General features: G+C 37.1%; 1 pseudogene; it reads left to right on the top strand.

Moving 5' to 3' along the window:
- Positions 1-137: 137 nt before the first annotated feature.
- LOC140871179 (uncharacterized) lies at positions 138-17,452 on the top strand (annotated as a pseudogene).
- The last annotated feature ends 1,166 nt before the right edge of the window (positions 17,453-18,618 follow it).

The raw sequence follows: 18,618 nt of genomic DNA, 5'->3' as shown, positions 1-18,618 counted from the left end.
GATCATGGATAGCTCGCATGTGGATCGAGTGGCAAGTGGAGTTCGAGATCCTTCGGAGTTGCCACGAGGGCCAATAACGAGGAGCCGAGCTAACAAATTCAAGAAGGCACTTCAAAAGATGATGCTAAATTACCAAGATGGAGTTGGAGCACTTGAGGATCAATTTTGGAGTTGCATATGCGTCCTTTAAGTGTTGGGAGTCAAAAGGAGTGAAGAAAATCAAAGTGAGGCAGAAGAGGTCTCGCTCGAGCGCATCCCAGTTCCGCTCGAGTGAGCTGCATAAAAATTTTTCGGGTAGAGGACTTCTCGCTCAAGCGCACTTCGTGGCCGCTCGAGCGAGCTTGGGAAATTTCGAGACCCGAGAGCTTCTCGCTCGAGCGAGCGTGATTTTTTCGAAAATTTACACACACTTCGGCATGTTGTGTGTGTGTGCGGAATTTTGATATTTTTAATGTTATTTTCCTATTTTTGACAGTTTTAATTATACTAGGAAACTTTTTAGATGATATATTTTATATCTTTAGGCTATATTTTGCATTATCTTTTATTTTTTATTGTAAACTATAAATACTTTTGTTATTTCATTAATAAGAATTCAGATTCAGTTTATACACAAATTATTGAAATTATCTCTAGAATTTTATTCAAAAAAGCTTTGCTTTGGCTTTTCAAATCAAAATTTTTTCGGTTTAATTACTTGGAAGCGTTTGTCGATTGTTTCTCACTGAAGACTGTCAGATACAAGTTATCTGAAGGTTTTCTTTGGTTTCAATTTGTCGTGATTTCTGTTGTTAATCGTACCGTCGATTAAAGATGGAAATCCAAAATCCTATCAATTTTACTTGTTTCAAAGATTGGGCAAAACTTTGGATCTTTTGTTTATTGATTAGAGGGTGCGATTCAGATTTGTAATCATGTTTTCTAATCTTACACATCAAGATTCATATCATTTAGTATCAAAGCCAAGGTTTTGAATCAAGTAAGTATCCTATCTACATCTAGATCTGTTCTTCGTGTTCTTCTTGTTCTTCGTGTTCTTCGTTCTTCGTCTATCTCATATCAAACTTCTATGTAGTTTCTTTCAAACTTGTTATCCAAGCCTTGTGTCTTGTTCTACAAGTTATAAATTCAAAAAAAAATCGATCAAAAAAAAAATAGTGGTACCGAAAATCTGAGAAAAAATATAAAGTGAAGAGAGTAGCTTGTGGCCAATTCCTTTGTCTTTGTTCATTATTGGGCGCGAGTCAAAGTCAATTTGTCCATAAAATTTTTTGCTTGTTTTCGTAATCTTTGTGGATCAATTTTCAAGCGTCTAAAAGTTTTAAACTTGAAGGTTTGAATTTTAGTCTACAAAGCAAAGCCTCTCCATAAATTTGAGTGAAAAAATGAGTGATTGAGTGATTCGTTTGGAGTGAACTGTGAGAACTTGTGTGAGGAAATTTATTATTAAAGATTTATTTGCAGGTACCATGAATCCTAATAAAGATGTTAGTGAAAGTGTGAACCAAGGAATTTCCAAGGTTCAGATGGAGGCGTTGATGGGGAAGTTGACTATGGTGATGAGATCGGAGTTAGAACCACTTCATGAGAGGATGAGTAAATTGGAGGAGAGTAGTGGTAGTGGAAAAAAAATAAAAATAGGAAGGGGAATGATTTTGAAGAGGATGAGGAAAGTTTTAATGAGAATTGGGATGGGGAGAGAAGAATACATGGGGGTAGACATAGGCGAGAAGCGGTACGTGGAAAATTTACGGAGGACAGTAAGGAGGATAGAAATATTAGTAGCATTAAGATGAAAATTTCAGCGTTTCATGGGAAATTTGATCCGGAAGCGTATCTGGAATGGGAGAAGCATGTGGAGTTTTTATTCGATTGCCATCAATATTCTGACCTTAAGAAAGTGAGTTTGGCAGTGGTTGAGTTTGTAGATTATGCATTAATCTGGTGGGATCAATTAGTGACCACTAGAAGGAGATGTAGAGAGCCGCCTATCGAGACGTGGGAAGAGATGAAGCATGTCATGAAGAAGCATTTTTATAATGCCCCGAAATTATATTATTGATTTTATAAATTGAAATTTTGTAAATTAGAAATTGAGGGTTGAATTAATAATTGACAAGGTTTAAATTGAAAAGGTTTTGGAAATTGAGGGAATAGAAGGCAAAATGGAGTTAGTGGGTTTTTGATATATTATACTAGTGGGAGTACTTTTCTCTCCCATTCCACTCATCCCTCTCTCCTCTCCCCAAAAGAATCGAGACCCCAAATCCTCCATAGCCAACTTCTTCAAGCTCCTTCTTTCCGGATTTTTGCACAATCCGACCGGTGGATTTTTATTTCGAAGGTAGTTTCGCAATCCCGACAAAAAGAGCTTCATTTTAACGTAAGTATTTCTTCGATCGGACATACTTTATTTTTGGGTGTTGTTGGAATCGAATGATTTTTGGATATTTTGTTCTTGAGCTAGTGCATATCGTTGTTTTGAAGACGAAATGGAAAAAGAACGAAGTTTGAATTTATTATGAATTTTTGAAGGATAATTAGAAAATAGGAGTTTTGAGATTTGTTGGGATTGAGTTGAATTGGATGAATTATTGTTGTTATGGGTTGTTGGGATTGATATATTGATGTTTGTAGTTTCCGGATTATCGAATCTATATCTGTTATGCCGCCGGTTCGAGTTTTGAATATCGTTTTGTTTGAATTGATCGATTTGGGTTTTGTTTGAATATAGAAGTTGATATTGGGCCTATATTAATCTTCATTTCAGATTTGGTTGGAGTTAGTTGGGCTTGAACAAGAATTGAAAGTCGATTAGTTGGAAATCGAAGAACGGTTTGTATCGAATTTTATTTCAAAGATTTATTGTCATGACTAGTTGAATGAATAATTATTGAGAAATTATTTGGTGTTGATTTCCAGATTTGGAGCACCAATCGAATCGAAGAAAAGGTAAATGACGACATCGAATTAAAAAGGGATGAATACTCGAGTTGATTGATTATTGAGTCCCTAAATCACATACTTGCATGATTTTTATTCTATTGATTAATTGCATCGAGTTGACTTACTTGAGATTATCATGTTTTCATATGCATCCATATTGAGCCGAGTTATTTGTATCTATATTGTAGTGGCCTTGGATTTCGAGATTTTCAAAGAGCTTGAATGCTCCGTATTTTTTGATTTAGACGATTTGGGGACTTTAAGCGAGTATTTGGGTTGTTGACATCTCCCAAGTTCTACATACTCCTTATAGTTGCTCCAAAGTCTAGAGGAGTGAGATATAGCGCTTTCATCTCGATCGGGAGAGTCGGTGATTTGCGGCGATATCTTGGCCTCGAGATCCCAACCGACGATTCGAAAAAGAAATTCCTTGGGTAATCGATTTAGATAATCTTAAACCCCAATGACATGCATTGCATTTCATTTCATTCGAATTGAGTTGTCTATGCTATTTCATGTATTTGATTTACTACGTGAAATTACTTGTTTTGTTGTCAATATATCAAGTTTGATATATTAAAGGACACATTGCGTGTTTTGTTGCTTTTACTGGGAATATTATTCTCACCGGAGTTATCCAGCTGTTGTCTTGTCTTTGTATGTGTTATTGGCAACAGGAGGGATATGATCGAGTTGAAGGAAGCATGACTAGATCGAGTTGGGGAACGATAGAGTGAGGAGTTGGTTTTATAAGTCGAACTTTGTATTCGAACTCCGTTGTATTGCATTTTGAATTGTGGAACTTAGAATTGATGCATGTTCTACACTTTTTATGTATTTGAATACCTCGTTGTTGGAAAAATGTTAGTTGGATCATGTCGGGCCTTTCCGGGTGTTAGATTAAACTTTTGGAGTCATTTTTTAGCAGAAACAACATGAAATGCGCGCCCGCGCAGCACGGAAGGCGTGCCCGCGCAGCACGGAAGGCGTGCCCGCGCGTTCTGCACTCTCCCGGATGCCCGGACAGGGCGCTATGCGCGCCCGCGCCTATTTGGGGCATGCCCGCGCGTCTCTCCCTGTAAAAAAAAAAATTTCTTCTTTTCACGACGTGATTTTGCGTCTCCGAATGTAAAGTGTGCGTCGCCAAATGTTTTATTGATTATTTCCTTTTCTTTTGATTACATGATTTATTTATGTTTGAATGAGTCGAATCCGGGTCCTCACAATAAGTGGTATCAGAGAGATAAGATTCTTGGCAAGAAATAGAAGTGAGTGAGCGGGGTAGATCGAGTCCGCTTGAATTTATTTCCTACGCATGTGATTGATTTTATTGTTTGATTACATGAATTACATGCGGGCATGCTTTACTGATTTCGAATTATATATTACATGACTATGTGAATTGATTTTTTTAAAGCATGCATTATTTGAGAAGAGTATCAGAACTGAATTCGAGATGAGAATTTGAACACTCATGCGATTACATGAGTATGTTGATTAAAGGATGATCGAAACTGAGTTGAAAATTTTGGATATTCGAGATATGTGCTTTGGCGATTAACTGAGATAATACTTGTTAAGCCGATTTGATTGAGGAAGAAAGCAAATCAGATTTGAATTATGAGGGAAAATTGCTCGCTCCAGAGAATTGAATTTATGAAAAGAGAGGGAGTAATGTTCATAGAAGTTTTGACTAGAGTTTGATTGCAGATGAGATTTGAATATGATATTCTAAATTGTTTATCATTGTCGGTCTTCGGTTATATCTCCTTGTTGAACAAGATTTGTGGTTTAAGAAATTGAGAATCAGAATTGAGGAATGATGAAATGATCTAGAATATGATCAGATGATATCTATTTGGGTTTCTTTATGAATTAGAAAGATATTTTGAATGTCTGCATGAGATTTAATGGAGGTTTTTTTGAGACGAATTAGGGAAAGCCGAATCAAAATTAACCCCCTTAAAGCTTTTGTGGCCGAGATTGATCGAGGTAAGAATTGATATTTATTTCTTAGCAGTGATTGAATCGATTTGAGTCAGATGAACCTCAAGACAAAACAGGGATAGGACTTTGATATTAAGAAATTCGTAAACTTCAGAATAAGATCCGATTTAATCAACATTTGTAATGAATTGGTAAGAATTCTCGAGATAAGAATTTTATTAATCTTGACTTATTGACGGGAAGAATGTGGTGTAAGCTTTGAGAGCGTATTGTACAATACTCTGAGATCAAAACTAGATGTTTTGAAAACACCCATTATGAATAGATTATTCGACTTATCAGAGATGATAAGCTTGAATTTTGTTTGATATCACGAGATTGGGTAGAAGTGAATTAAGATTTAGATTTACTCAGTAAGGACATTTTTAATTGTGTCTTCTGAGTTGATGTTTAAGAGTGTTGCATTATGAGGTTGATAATGAATGAATAGATTGTATTTGATTACTTGGATCTAAGATGATTAGATTTTGGTAATAGATTGAATTTTGAGAATTGATCTAAGTATGAGATATATTTGAAAGTTGTTTGTGGATGTAAGAATAGCAACACTCTTATGCCATACTTTTGGGATGATAAGGATTAATTGAATATTTGAGAATTCGATTAGACCTCAATCGAGGATATCAAGATTTTATTGATGTATCTAATATTGTTCTTTCGAGAATGATACTTTTATTGGGTCTTAAGAGAACTTGTACGAATTTTTTTTTGTATTGAATTGATTTGAAGAGATATTGTAATGAAATTGTGGGAAATTTAGGAATTCATGAGTTTGTTGAGGAGAAACTCTTTTACTTTGGAATAAGAGGTTGAATTAGTGCTTTTGGGATAATACCGAATTCAGTTACAGTTGAGCAATTCCTACGATTAGTCTGAAAATACTTGAATCTTATTGTAGTTATGCATCTTTGATTCGCATAACATTGAATTCGATGAATATTACCTTTTAGCATCGATTGTTCTTCGAAGTATGAATTCGGAAATTAATATTTCTTAACATTTGAATTCTAATTTTGGACATTGATATTAATTCGGGTGAATTTTGATGAATTCTTGATGATCTAGATTTATTTGTTGCGACATTCGAATATGCCTTAGGACTGAGTCCTAATCGCTGAGTACATGCGGATTCCTCGTGATTGAGGCTACGTTGGCAACCATGATTTTGTTTTGCCTTGATGATGGGCATTATGTCGTACATGTTGATGAGTGATCCCTTGATTTGATATTGATGGATTGGCTCTTTCCCCTTATTCTTAGAGCCTGATTTCATGTATTCACCCTCGATTTTGAAATGCAAGTGAGTTGTTTTCACTTAGCAGAATTTTTGTCTAGAATTTATGCAATTTGATAATCATGACATGAGAGATTTTCTTTGATACTAATTTGATTCTGACTCTGAAATTCATCGATTATTGATGTATATCTTTGATATATGTGATTGATAGGCTCGTAACTGATAGCGATAAATGGAACTATTAGAATTTATTGTTCGACTGAAACAGATAAAGTTTTAGTTTGATGATAGTACAAATTTTTGGTATTTTGGGTGAGATGTTGGATCAGAATTGTAGTGGAATCGAATGGATGATTTGTGATGATATTGTATTATTTTAGCGAACCCTTTGGATTTGAATTTGTGCTTTTAAGAACATTTCAAATGTTTTAAAAGTAATTGATAGGATTCACTCGATGAAACAGTGATAATGGATTTATCTTTTGACCTTTGGATTTTGTGATGATTGTTTCGAAAATTTATGGGATTTGTGATAGAATTTTGATGATGGGTTAAGAGCAGAATTTTTGAATTCAGGAATAAGATTGAATTTTTAGTGTTAGTGGATATTTTTGAATCTCGTTATTAAAATTCAAATTTGATTTCGTGAATTGCTAACACTTGAGGACAGAAAGAATGAATAATGAGAAGATAAGTGAATGAGTGGAACTGGTACTGAATAATTTCCAGTGCAAACAGTTGACTACCTGAATATTGTTCTTCCAATTGATGAGATTGATCCGATGTTATTTTCAATTTAGGATCGAATGAGAGATTTTGGATTTTGAGTTTTTGTCTGTTTGATTAATTATTTGATTGATATTGAAAGACTACGATGAGAAATTTTGAATTGGGGTTGTCCCTTGATTCCGAGAACAGATTGTGATTCACAGATGATTATGTGATCTTATGGAATGATAGCGAAGAAAGAACTTTTTGATATTGAATTTTGAGATTGTGAAAAATGTTTTATTGATCGAATTTGGCTTAAACTCAGTGGAGGAATGTCGATTTGGTTGAGATTGACTCAGTAGAGGAGTTTGAGATGTTAGGAACTGTCTAACTGACATAAGTTTCCTCTGAATTCTAAGCTGTGTATTTGGTTTAGATTAAGATTGATCGATTGAAGATTGAATTGTTGACTCGTTAAAGGATTTCGATGTATTCTTGTTTGTTCCTTTTCAGCTGACAGGCAGATATGATCTGATGACTGAATTTAGGTCGAAGTTGAATATTCAAGAAGTTTGTGTTACTCGTCTCATCAGAGTAAAAGATATCATTTGCAGACCGACAGACAATCCGAGCAGATTACTCATATTTTTAGAGGGTATGATACGTGTCGTAGTGCTAGAGTTTGGAACTAGTTGAAAAGATTCATGATCTTTTGTTGAATGTTCTGATCTAAACAACTATTAGAAAAGTTTAGAGAAGACTCTCTTTGGAAGCGATTTTCGATGAGAAATGTGAATTTGTCTCGGTTCGAGGAAGATGTTTCTGAAATACATCAGTTAAAGAGTGTGATTTGACCTGATATGGTCATAGATGTCAGAGAAAGTGATTATGGATCCGAATAGAATCAGAACAGTGTGAGACAGATGTGTTAGAGTTGTAAGTCTTGATTCAGACTTTAATATTAGAACAAGATTCGTTCCTTTGTACTTTGGCGAGATGAGATCGAATTGAATGAGACTTTGAACTACTTGATTAATCGATAACCGATGACAGATAAATGTTACGTACCGAAAAGAGAAGTAGTTCTAGAATAAGTCGATTCTAGTTGTTTCAGTAGGGTGACTTAGATAAGAATCAAAAAGGTCACTTGAAGGATAAAACATAACATGAGTTTGAGATATCCGAATGTAGCGACCCTACCCGGATCCGCTACCTAATCAGAGTTAAGAGCATAATTAAACATGCATTAAATAAATTGCTGCGGAATACTTAAGTAAAAACAGACCGGCAGAATACAACCGGTTAAATAAATTCGATTTATACAACCAAATCGAATAAATAGCCTAAAGGCAAAACCTACAGCTAATCCTGCTGTCTTCACTGGTCACTGGCTACTCCAAGCTCCGGGTGCTCAATCCTGTACCTATACCTGCCCCATCGAATGGGGTTTCTAGGTACACAGAAAAGACTGGACGTGAGCTCTAAGCTCAATACGAAAGCACTGGGTAAAACATACAAATATGATGCATGCAAATGATAGGGTATCATATCTGGGACAACTCTATATAACTGCTCAGTAATGGCGCCTAGGATATGAGTGGTACAACCCGGGGAGCAAACCCTGCGTACACTGCTCATTCCTACAGGATGTGGACCGTGTCCCCCGATGTTAGCCACCCATGACCGGTCAGTCAATGGGCCCTAGACATCAACCATCCAGACAGGGCTGAGCGGCCCTACATGGCTCATCTCACAAGATGGACAGACACAATATGATATGCACATGCTGCATAATAATATGATACACAAATGCAACATATAAGCATGCAAAACCCACTGGCTATCGCAGTCTGTACTTGCATACCTTACTACAGGCAGTTCCTAGCAGTCCCACTCTAGGTTTCAAGCCTATATCAGCTCTACAATGCAAATAACCATGCATTAATAATTAAGCTCTAAAAGCCTTAATTAAGCTATTGCATACTCCTAAATAATTTAAGGAGACCATAGCTATACCTGCGTCCGTCGACAGCCCGCTGATGACAATTGCCTCAAAACTAGGCCACAGCTCCGCCTCGACGCCTGGATCGCTATGCCACTTCCGGATTCCCAATAGGATGCCTAGAACTCCCTAGATCTGAGTTAGAAGGCTTAGGAATCAGAGAGAAGAGAGGGAAAGGTGCACTTGAAAATGAAATCTCGGCCCCCTATTTATAGACGAAGTTCGGAGCCTACAAACCCGGTTCGGAACGTCCGAACACGATAGGATCCTCCGATCCTATCTTCGGAGCGTCCGATCGCTCAATATTACGTCAGCCATGACGTCACCTTGCTGACGTTAACGATGACACGTGCCCTGGTCCCGATCGGAGCGTCCGATCTTACCGACGGAGCTTCCGATCCACTTTGGAGCCTCCGATCCTGAGTTCGGATCCTCCAATCCAATTCGGAGCCTCCTGACTTGGTTCGGAGCTTCCGAACCCTCCGGACCTTCGGGACCTTCCCGGCTATTTTGAGTGTCCTGAATCCATTTCTGGACTCCGTTAACCCTTTTGGAATTTCCTTAATAATGTTTTACTTAATCTAAACATGGTTACACGATTAATATACTCATTAATCGCAAATTCTGGATACGGGTTACTACACCGAATCTCTGTATGGCAATTAGACTGAGTACATATTCTTTCAGATCTTTTATCTGATGTGCTCAGATTGTATGCGATTTCGAGGAAGAAATCAATTCTTATAGGGGGAGAATTATAACGCCCCGAAATAATATTATTGATTTTATAAATTGAAATTTTGTAAAGTAGAAATTGAGGGTTGAATTAATAATTGACAAGGTTTAAATTGAAAAGCTTTGGGAAATTGAGGGAATAGAAGGCAAAATGGAGTTAGTGGGTTTTGGATATATTATACTAGTGGGAGTAATTTTCTCTCCCATTCCACTCATCCCTCTCTCCTCTCCCCAAATGAACCGAGACCCCAAATCCTCCATAGCCAACTTCTTCAAGCTCCTTATTTTCGGATTTACGCACGATCCGACCCGTGGATTTTTTTTTCGAAGGTAGTTTCGCAATCCCGGCAACAAGAGCTTCATTTTAACGTAAGTATTTCTTCGATCGGACATACTTCATTTTTGGGTGTTGTTGGAATCAAATGATTTTTGGATATGTTGTTCTTGAGCTAGTGCATATTGATCGAGCAAATACTACCACGAAAAATCAACGTAAATATATCTATAAATTAAGCTCGAATAAATCGCAAGTGCACGATTCAAGTTATAATAGAATGTACTGAGTACGAGTATCGTCCTCAGGGACTAACGAAAATAATTTGTCTTTTCAATTTTTAACTACACAAAGTATCAAAAAAATGATTTGTGAATTATCTAACATCTAAAATTAAAACTCAATATAAATAAACTTAAACTTCACAACCAAGCCAACAAATCTCAGAGTGAAGAATAACAATTCAAAATGATTTTGTTGGAATTTCGGTTCACCTTTTCCCTAATTGAACTGGACGATTGCAACTTAATTTATTCTTATAAATTTAACAGAAGTTCCTATAACATTGACACTCTCTCTCGAGGTGATGCCAAACTAATCAAATCAGTGAAATAATTAAATCTCTCTAATTATTTATCACGACTGATTGCTTTGCGTTCTATGAATTCTACAACTTTCAACCTGGTGGTCTATGGCTATCAACATGTACTAAATACCATATCTCTATGCATATTTTAAGTCCATGGATTATATCATTCGTCCTAATTATAAACCTATCTCTCGACAGCAATTCATAATTTACGAATCTATGTTAAAGGTAGCTAATCATTAACATAGAAAGAAAAACATGATAAAATCAATTATAAACATAAATCAATTCCCAATACGTCTGGTGATTCAATCACACTACAGTGTTTCGGGATTAGGATCCCCTCGATTCCAACAAAATAATATTTTAGCTACTAGAATTCATTACAAAAATTCAAGCTCCAAGATGTTCAACATAAAAATTCAGAAGAAGAAGAAAAGGAAAAACTCCCAACGGAGATGAGAAATCTCCAACGTTCAGCCGCCGGTAATCTTCTGATATGCGTCCCGTCTAACCCTCAAAAACTAAAGAAATAATTGTATTTATAGTTCCCCAGAATCCTCTCCGAAATAAACTCTCGAAATAATAAAAAAAATAAAAACTGCGCGACGCGCCCGAGCGGTAGAAATTGGCCGCTCGGGCGCCTCGAAATTCCTTGCGCTACTGTCTCAAAAATACGTGACCGCGCCCGAGCGGTAGAATATGGCCGCTCGGGCGCCTCGAAATTCCTTGCGCTACTGTTTTTCTCAACCGTGTATGCGCCCGCGCGGTAGATAGTGGCCGCCCGCGCGTCCTTCTTCGTTTCCAGAATTTTTCATTTCTTCTTGTTCTATCTGCATGGCCTCTACTGTGCATCACCTTCCCACCAAGTATCGGCATTTCTTGGTGATTTCCTGCCATAAAAATAGATAAACCAGAGGAGTGAATACGAACATAATAAAACAATATAAAGAACAAGAATGGAAAAGAACGTACAAAATGTAAACGAAACGAAAGCAAAACAAACACAAAACAAGCAATAAAAACACATAAAACGACTCCTATCACATATCGTTGTTTTGAAGACGGAATGGAAAAAGAACGAAGTTTGGATATATTATGAATTTTTTAAGGATAATTCGAAAATAGGAGTTTTGAGATTTGTTGGGATTGAGTTGAATGGATGAATTATTGTTGTTATGGGTTGTTGGGATTGATATATTGATGTTTGTAGTTTTCGGATTATCGAATTTATATCCATTATGCCACCGGTTCGAGTTTTAAATATCGTTTCGTTTGAATTGATCGATTTGGGATTTGTTTGAATAGAGAAGTTGATATTGGGCCTATATTAATCTTCATTTCAGATTTGGTTGGAGTTAGTCAGGCTTGAACAAGAATTGAAAGTCGATTCATTGGAAATCAAAGAACGGTTTGTATCGAATTTAATTTCGAAGATTTATTGTCATGACAAGTTGAATGAATAATGATTGAAAAATTATTTGGTGTTGATTTCCAGATTTGGAGCACCAATCGAATCGAAGAAAAGGTAAATGACGACATCGAATTAAAAAGGGACGAATACTCGAGTTGATTGATTATTGAGTCCCTAAATCACATACTTGCATGATTTTTATTCGATTGATTAATTGCATCGAGTTGACTTATTTGAGATTATCATGTTTTCATATGCATCCATATTGATCCGAGTTATTTGTATCTATATTGTAGTGGCCTTGGATTTCGAGATTTTCCAAGAGCTTGAATGCTCCGTATTTTTTGATTTAGACGATTTGTGGACTTTAAGCTAGTACTTGGGTTGTTGACATCTCCCAAGTTCTACATACTCCTTATAGTTGCTCCAAAGTCTAGAGGAGTGAGATATACCGCTTTCACCTCGATCGGGAGAGTCGGTGATTTGTGGTGATATCTTGGCATCGGGATCCCAACCGACGATTCGAAAAAGAAATTCCTTGGGTAATCGATTTAGATAATCTTAAACCCCAATGACATGCATTGCATTTCATTGCATTCGAATTGAGTTGTCTATGCTATTTCATGTATTTGATTTACTACGTGAAATTACTTGTTTTGTTGTCAATATATCATGTTTGATATATTAATGGACACATTGCGTGTTTTGTTGCTTTTACTGGGAATATTATTCTCACCGGAGTTATCCGGCTGTTGTCTTGTCTTTGTATGTGTTCTTGGCAACATGAGGGATATGATCGAGTTGAAGGAAGCATGACTATATCGAGTTGGGGAACGATAGAGTGAGGAGTTGGTTTTAGAAGTCGAACTTTGTATTCGAACTCCGTTGTATTGCATTTTGAATTGTGGAACTTAGAATTGATGCATGTTCTACACTTTTTATGTATTTGAATACCTCGTTGTTGGAAAAATGTTAGTTGGATCATGTCGGGTCTTTCCGGGTTTTAGATTACACTTTTGGAGTCATTTTTTAGCAGAAGCAGCAAACCATGTGCATCCGCGCAGCCCAGAAGGCTCGCCCGCGCGTTCTGCACTCTCCCGGATGCCCGAACAGGGCGCTATGCGCGCCCGTGCATCACTCCCTGTAAAAAAAAAATTCTTCTTATCGCGACGTGATTTTGCGTCGCCGAATGTAAAGTGTGCGTCGCCAAATTTTTTATTGATTATTTCCTTTTCTTTTGATTACATGATTTATTTATGTTTGAATGAGTCGAATCCGGGTCCTCACAGTTTTGTTCCTAACCAATATTATCTTGAAATGTACAGGCGTCTACAGACTTTGAGGCAGGGTCCAAGGAGCGTGGAGGATTACTACAAGGAGTTGGAGACCACGATGATCCAAACCAACATCGAGGAGGATAATGAAGCCACAATGGTTCGATTTTTGTTCGGTTTGAATAGAGAAATCCAAGACCAAGTGGAACTTCATCACTGTTTAGATTTGGATGAAATGGTGCAGATGGCCATGAAGGTAGAACAACAGCTCAAGAGAAGAGGAGCTGGACGATCTCCTTTAGGTGGAGGATCGTCGACTTATTGGCGTCCGAACATTGCAAAACGGGAGGACAACAAGCCGGTGTCCAAACCAAAGTATGACACCAAATCAGAGGCACCAAAGCAAGTGGTTAAAGGTACATCTAAAACTTCTAATACTCGATCTAGAGATATTAAATGTTTTATGTGTCAAGGTATTAGCTATATTTATAGTCAATGCCCAAATAAGAAATTGATGATTATTAATGCTTGTGGTGATGTGGAGCCAGAGAGTGATAAGGAAAATTGTGATGGTATTCCTGCGTTGGTAGATCCTGATGATGAGGATGGGTTTGGGGTTGTTGTTGGTGAGTTATTGGTGAGTAGGAGAGTGTTACATGCACAACCTAGAGGGGAAGAGGAGAGTCAGAGGGAAAATATTTTTCATACTCGTTGTTTTGTGAATGGGAAGGTATGCAGTATTATTATTGATGGGGGTAGTTGCACCAATGTAGCGAGTTGAGAACTTGTGGAAAAATTGGGGTTGCCTCTCTTGAAGCATCCTCAACCATATAGGTTGCAATGGTTCAACGACTGTGCGGAGGTGAGAGTTAATAGGCGAGTAGTGGTGCCATTTTCTATTGGCAAATATGTTGATGAGGTGTTGTGTGACGTAGTCCCTATGCAAGCATGTCATATTTTATTGGGTAGATCATGGCAGTTTGATAGAAGAGTGGTCCATGATGGTTTTAAAAATAGATATTCATTTGTAATGAACAAAGAATATATTGTATTGTTGCCTATGACTCCAAAGCAAGTGTTGGGGGATCAAGTGAAAAAGAAAAAAGAGAGATGAGGCCAAAAAAAAGAGTGATAAAAAAAGTGATATGGCCTTAGGAAAAAAAATAATGATACAAAAAAAGATGAAAACAAAAATTGAGCGGAAAAATGTTGAAAAAAATATATATATAGCCCAAAAGAGTGAGTTGAGAGATGTTATAAATTTTCAAATTCCACTTGTTTTGATGATTTACAAGGAGGTATTCCTTAACACAAGTGATATAGCCGGAGATCTTCCGAGCGTTGTTGTTTCTCTATTGCAGGAATTCGATGATTTATTCCCGGAGGAGCTACCTCAAGGATTACCACATTTTAGGGGAATTGAACACCAAATCGACTTGGTACCCGAGAGTGCATTGCCGAATCGTCCAGCTTATAGGAGAAATCCGGAGGAAACTAAGGAGTTGCAACGACAGGTAAGTGAGATTTTAGATAAAGGTTTTGTGCGTGAGTCGATGTCACCATGTTCTATACCTGTGTTGTTAGTACCTAAAAAGGATGGATCTTGGCGTATTTGTGTTGATTGTCGAGCTATAAATAACATTACCATCAATTATAGGCATCCTATTCCTAGACTAGATGATATGTTAGATGAATTTCATGGTTCTTGTGTGTTTAGAAAAATTGATCTTAAAAGTGTTTATCATCAAATTAGGATGATAGAGGGAGATGAGTGGAAAACTGCATTTAAAACAAAGTATGAGTTGTACGAATGGATGGTTATGCCTTTTGGTTTGACTAATGCACCTAGTACTTTCATGCGTTTAATGAATCATGTTTTGCGTGCATATATTGAGAAGTTTGTGGTTGTCTATTTTGATGATATATTGGTATATAGCAAAAACTTAGATGATCATGTCGAACACTTGAGAGTTGTTTTAATCACATTGTGTGCTGAACATTTATATGCTAACCTGAAGAAATGTGTGTTTTGTAGAAACAAACTCGTGTTTCTTGGTTTTGTTGTGAGTGCACAAGGTGTGAGGGTTGATGAAGAGAAGGTAAGTTCCATTCGAGATTGGCCGACACCTACATCGATTGGTCAAGTTCAGAATTTTCATGGACTTGCGAGTTTTTACAGGAGGTTCGTGAAGGATTTTAGCACTTTGGCGGCGCCTATGATTGCGGTCATAAAAAAAAACGTTCCATTCCATTGGGGCAAGGAGCAAGAGAAGTTTTTTAATATCATTAAGCAAAAGTTGATTAAAGCTCCTTTACTTGTTTTACCTGATTTTACTAATATGTTTGAAATTGAATGTGATGCATCAAGTGTAGGGATTGGAGGCGTTTTGATGCAAGGGGGAAAGCCAGTGGCGTACTTCAGCGATAAGTTGAGTGGAGCGTCTTTGAATTATCCTACCTACGACAAGGAGTTCTATGCGTTGGTGAGGGTACTCGAGACATGGCTGCATTACTTGAGGCCAAAAGAGTTCGTGATTCATACGGATCATGAGTCCTTGAAGCATATCAAGGGGCAACAAAAGTTGAATAAAAGACATGCCAAATGGGTAGCGTTCGTAGAAACTTTTCCTTATGTAATCAAGTACAAGCAAGGTAAGGAGAATGTAGTGGCGGATGCATTGTCAAGAAGGTACGTGCTCTTAACTACTTTAGATTCTAAATTTTTGGGTTTTGAGCATGTGAAAGCGTTGTATGTAATGATGTTGATTTTGGTGAGATTTATGCGTCATGTATGCGTGGTCAAAAGGAAACATTTTACTTGCATGATGGCTATTTGTTTAAAGAGATAAATTGTGCATTCTTAAGTCTTCAATCAGGGAATTACTTGTTAGGGAATCTCATAGTGATGGTTTAATGGGGCATTTTGATGTGGCTAAGACATATCAAATTTTGCATGAACATTTTTATTTGCGGCATATGAAGCATGATGTTGAGAGAATGTGTGAGCGGTGTGTGACTTGTAAGAAAGCAAAGTCTAGATCACAACCACATGGACTATATACCCCACTTCCAGTACCTAATGAACCATGGGTAGATATTTCCATGAATTTTTTTCTTGGATTACCTATGTCTAAGAAGGGGAGGGACTCTATTTATGTTGTGGTTGATAGGTTTTAAAAAATGGCACATTTTATTGCTTGTCATAAATCAGATGATGCTTCGCATGTTGCAAATTTTTTCTTTAATGAGATTGTGTGACTGCATGGCATGCCTAGAAATATTGTTTCTGATAAGGATAGTCGGTTTTTGAGTTATTTTTGGAAAACATTGTGGTGTAAAATTGGAACTAAGTTGTTGTTTTCTACTAGTTGTCATCCACAAACTGATGGAAAAACTGCGGTAGTTAATCGAACTTTAGGGACATTGTTGCGCGCTATCATTAAAAAGAACTTCAAAAATTGGGAAGATTGTTTGCCATTTATAAAATTTTCTTATAATCGTAGTGTGCATTCTACTACGAATTATTCACCTTTTAAAGTTGTTTATGTTTTTAACCCATTGACTCCGTTGGATTTGATGTCGTTACCTATGAGTGAAATGGTTAATATGGATGGCAAGAAGAAAGCTGAATTTGTGTGGAGCTTGCATGAAAAAGTATGTGAGAATATCGAGAAAAAGAATTTGCAGTATACCAAGCAAGCGTACAAGGGAAGGAAAAAGGTTGTATTTGAACCCAGTGATTGGGTTTGGTTGCATTTGAGAAAAGAGCGTTTCCCGGAGAAGAGGCGTTCAAAGTTGATACCTTGAGGGGATGGTCCTTTTCAAGTCGTGGAGAGAATCAACGACAATGCCTACAAACTAGATTTTTCAGGTGAGTATAATGTGAGTACTACATTTAAAGTTTCTGACTTATCTTTGTTTGATGTAGGAGATGAACGAGATTTGAGGACAAATCACTTTCAAGAAGGGGAGGATGATGCGATCATGGATAGCTCGCATGTGGATCGAGTGGCAAGTGGAGTTCGAGATCCTTTAAAGTTTCCACGAGGGCCAATAACGAGGAGCCGAGCTAACAAATTCAAGAAGGCGCTTCAAAAGCTGATGCTAAATTACCAAGATGGAGTTGGAGCACTTGACGGTCAATTTGGGAGTTGCACATGCGCCCTTGAAGTGTTGGGAGTCAAAAGGAATGAAGAAAATCAAAGTGAGGCAGAAGAGGTCTCGCTCGAGCGCATCCCAGTTCCGCTCGAGCAAGCTGCATAAACATTTTTGGGGCAGAGGACTTCTCGCTCGAGCGCACTTCGTGCCCGCTCGAGCGAGCTTGGGAAATTTTGAGACCCGAGAGCTTCTCGCTCGAGCGAGCGTGATATTTCCGAAAATTTACAAACAATTTGGCGTGTTGTGTGTGTGTGCGGAATTTTTATATTTTTGATGTTATTTTCCTATTTTTGAGAGTTTTAATTATACTAGAAAACTTTTTAGATGATATCTTGGATATGTTTAGGCTATATTTTGCAATATATTTTATTTTTGATTGTAAACTATAAATACTTTTGTTTATTTCATTAATAAGAATTCAGATTCAGTTTATACACAAATTATTGAAATTCTCTCTAGAATTTTATTCAAAGCATTGCTTTGGCTTTTCAAATCAAACTTTTTCCAGTTTAATTACTTGGAAGCGTTTGTCGATTGTTTCTCACTGAAGATTGTCAGATACAAGTTATCTGAAGGTTTTCTTTGGTTTTAATTTGTCGTGATTTATGTTGTTAATCGTACCGTCTATTAAAGGTAAAAATCCAAAATCCTATCAATTTTACTTGTTTCAATTATTGGAAAAAACTTTGGATCTTTTGTTTATTGATTAGAGGGTGCGATTTAGATTTGTAATCGTATTTGCTAATTTTACACATCATGATTCATATCATCTTGGAAGATAGATTCAAGGCAGAGGGCATCGAAATCAGATTCATCAGCTAGATTGAGAGCAAAGCCCAAGGTGTGAAGAACAAGAAGAAAGATGAGCGCTAAGTTCTTCACTCCAAACCAAGTTTATAGAACACTCTTCCTTGTTTGAAATCATTCTATATCAGTTGAAGAGATCTCACTCACACACATACGAGAGATGTAAATTCATAGATTAGTTGAGTGAGAGTCTTAACACAAAGACGTTAAATATTGTGTTTGTAGTCTTGGCATAAAGACGTTAAATATTATGTGGATTGTGAGGTTGCGGCCTACAATCATTTGAGTGGCTAGGAGTTAGGCAGTGGGTAAGTCTTAAACTGGATTGAGTTTGTACAAATGGATTGTATAAATCAAAATATTCTAGTGATATCCTTTCGAGGAGAAAGAAGGGGTGACGTAGGAGTTGTTGAAATCTCCGAACCAATGTTCTAAAAAGCGTTAGGCGGTAGGCAGGCGGTGAC

This window comes from Henckelia pumila, unplaced genomic scaffold (genome assembly GCF_033568475.1).
Source record: "Henckelia pumila isolate YLH828 unplaced genomic scaffold, ASM3356847v2 CTG_429, whole genome shotgun sequence".
Taxonomy (NCBI): Eukaryota; Viridiplantae; Streptophyta; class Magnoliopsida; order Lamiales; family Gesneriaceae; genus Henckelia; species Henckelia pumila.
Note: the sequence above shows the minus strand (reverse complement) of the source record. Positions and strands in the feature narration are given on the sequence as shown.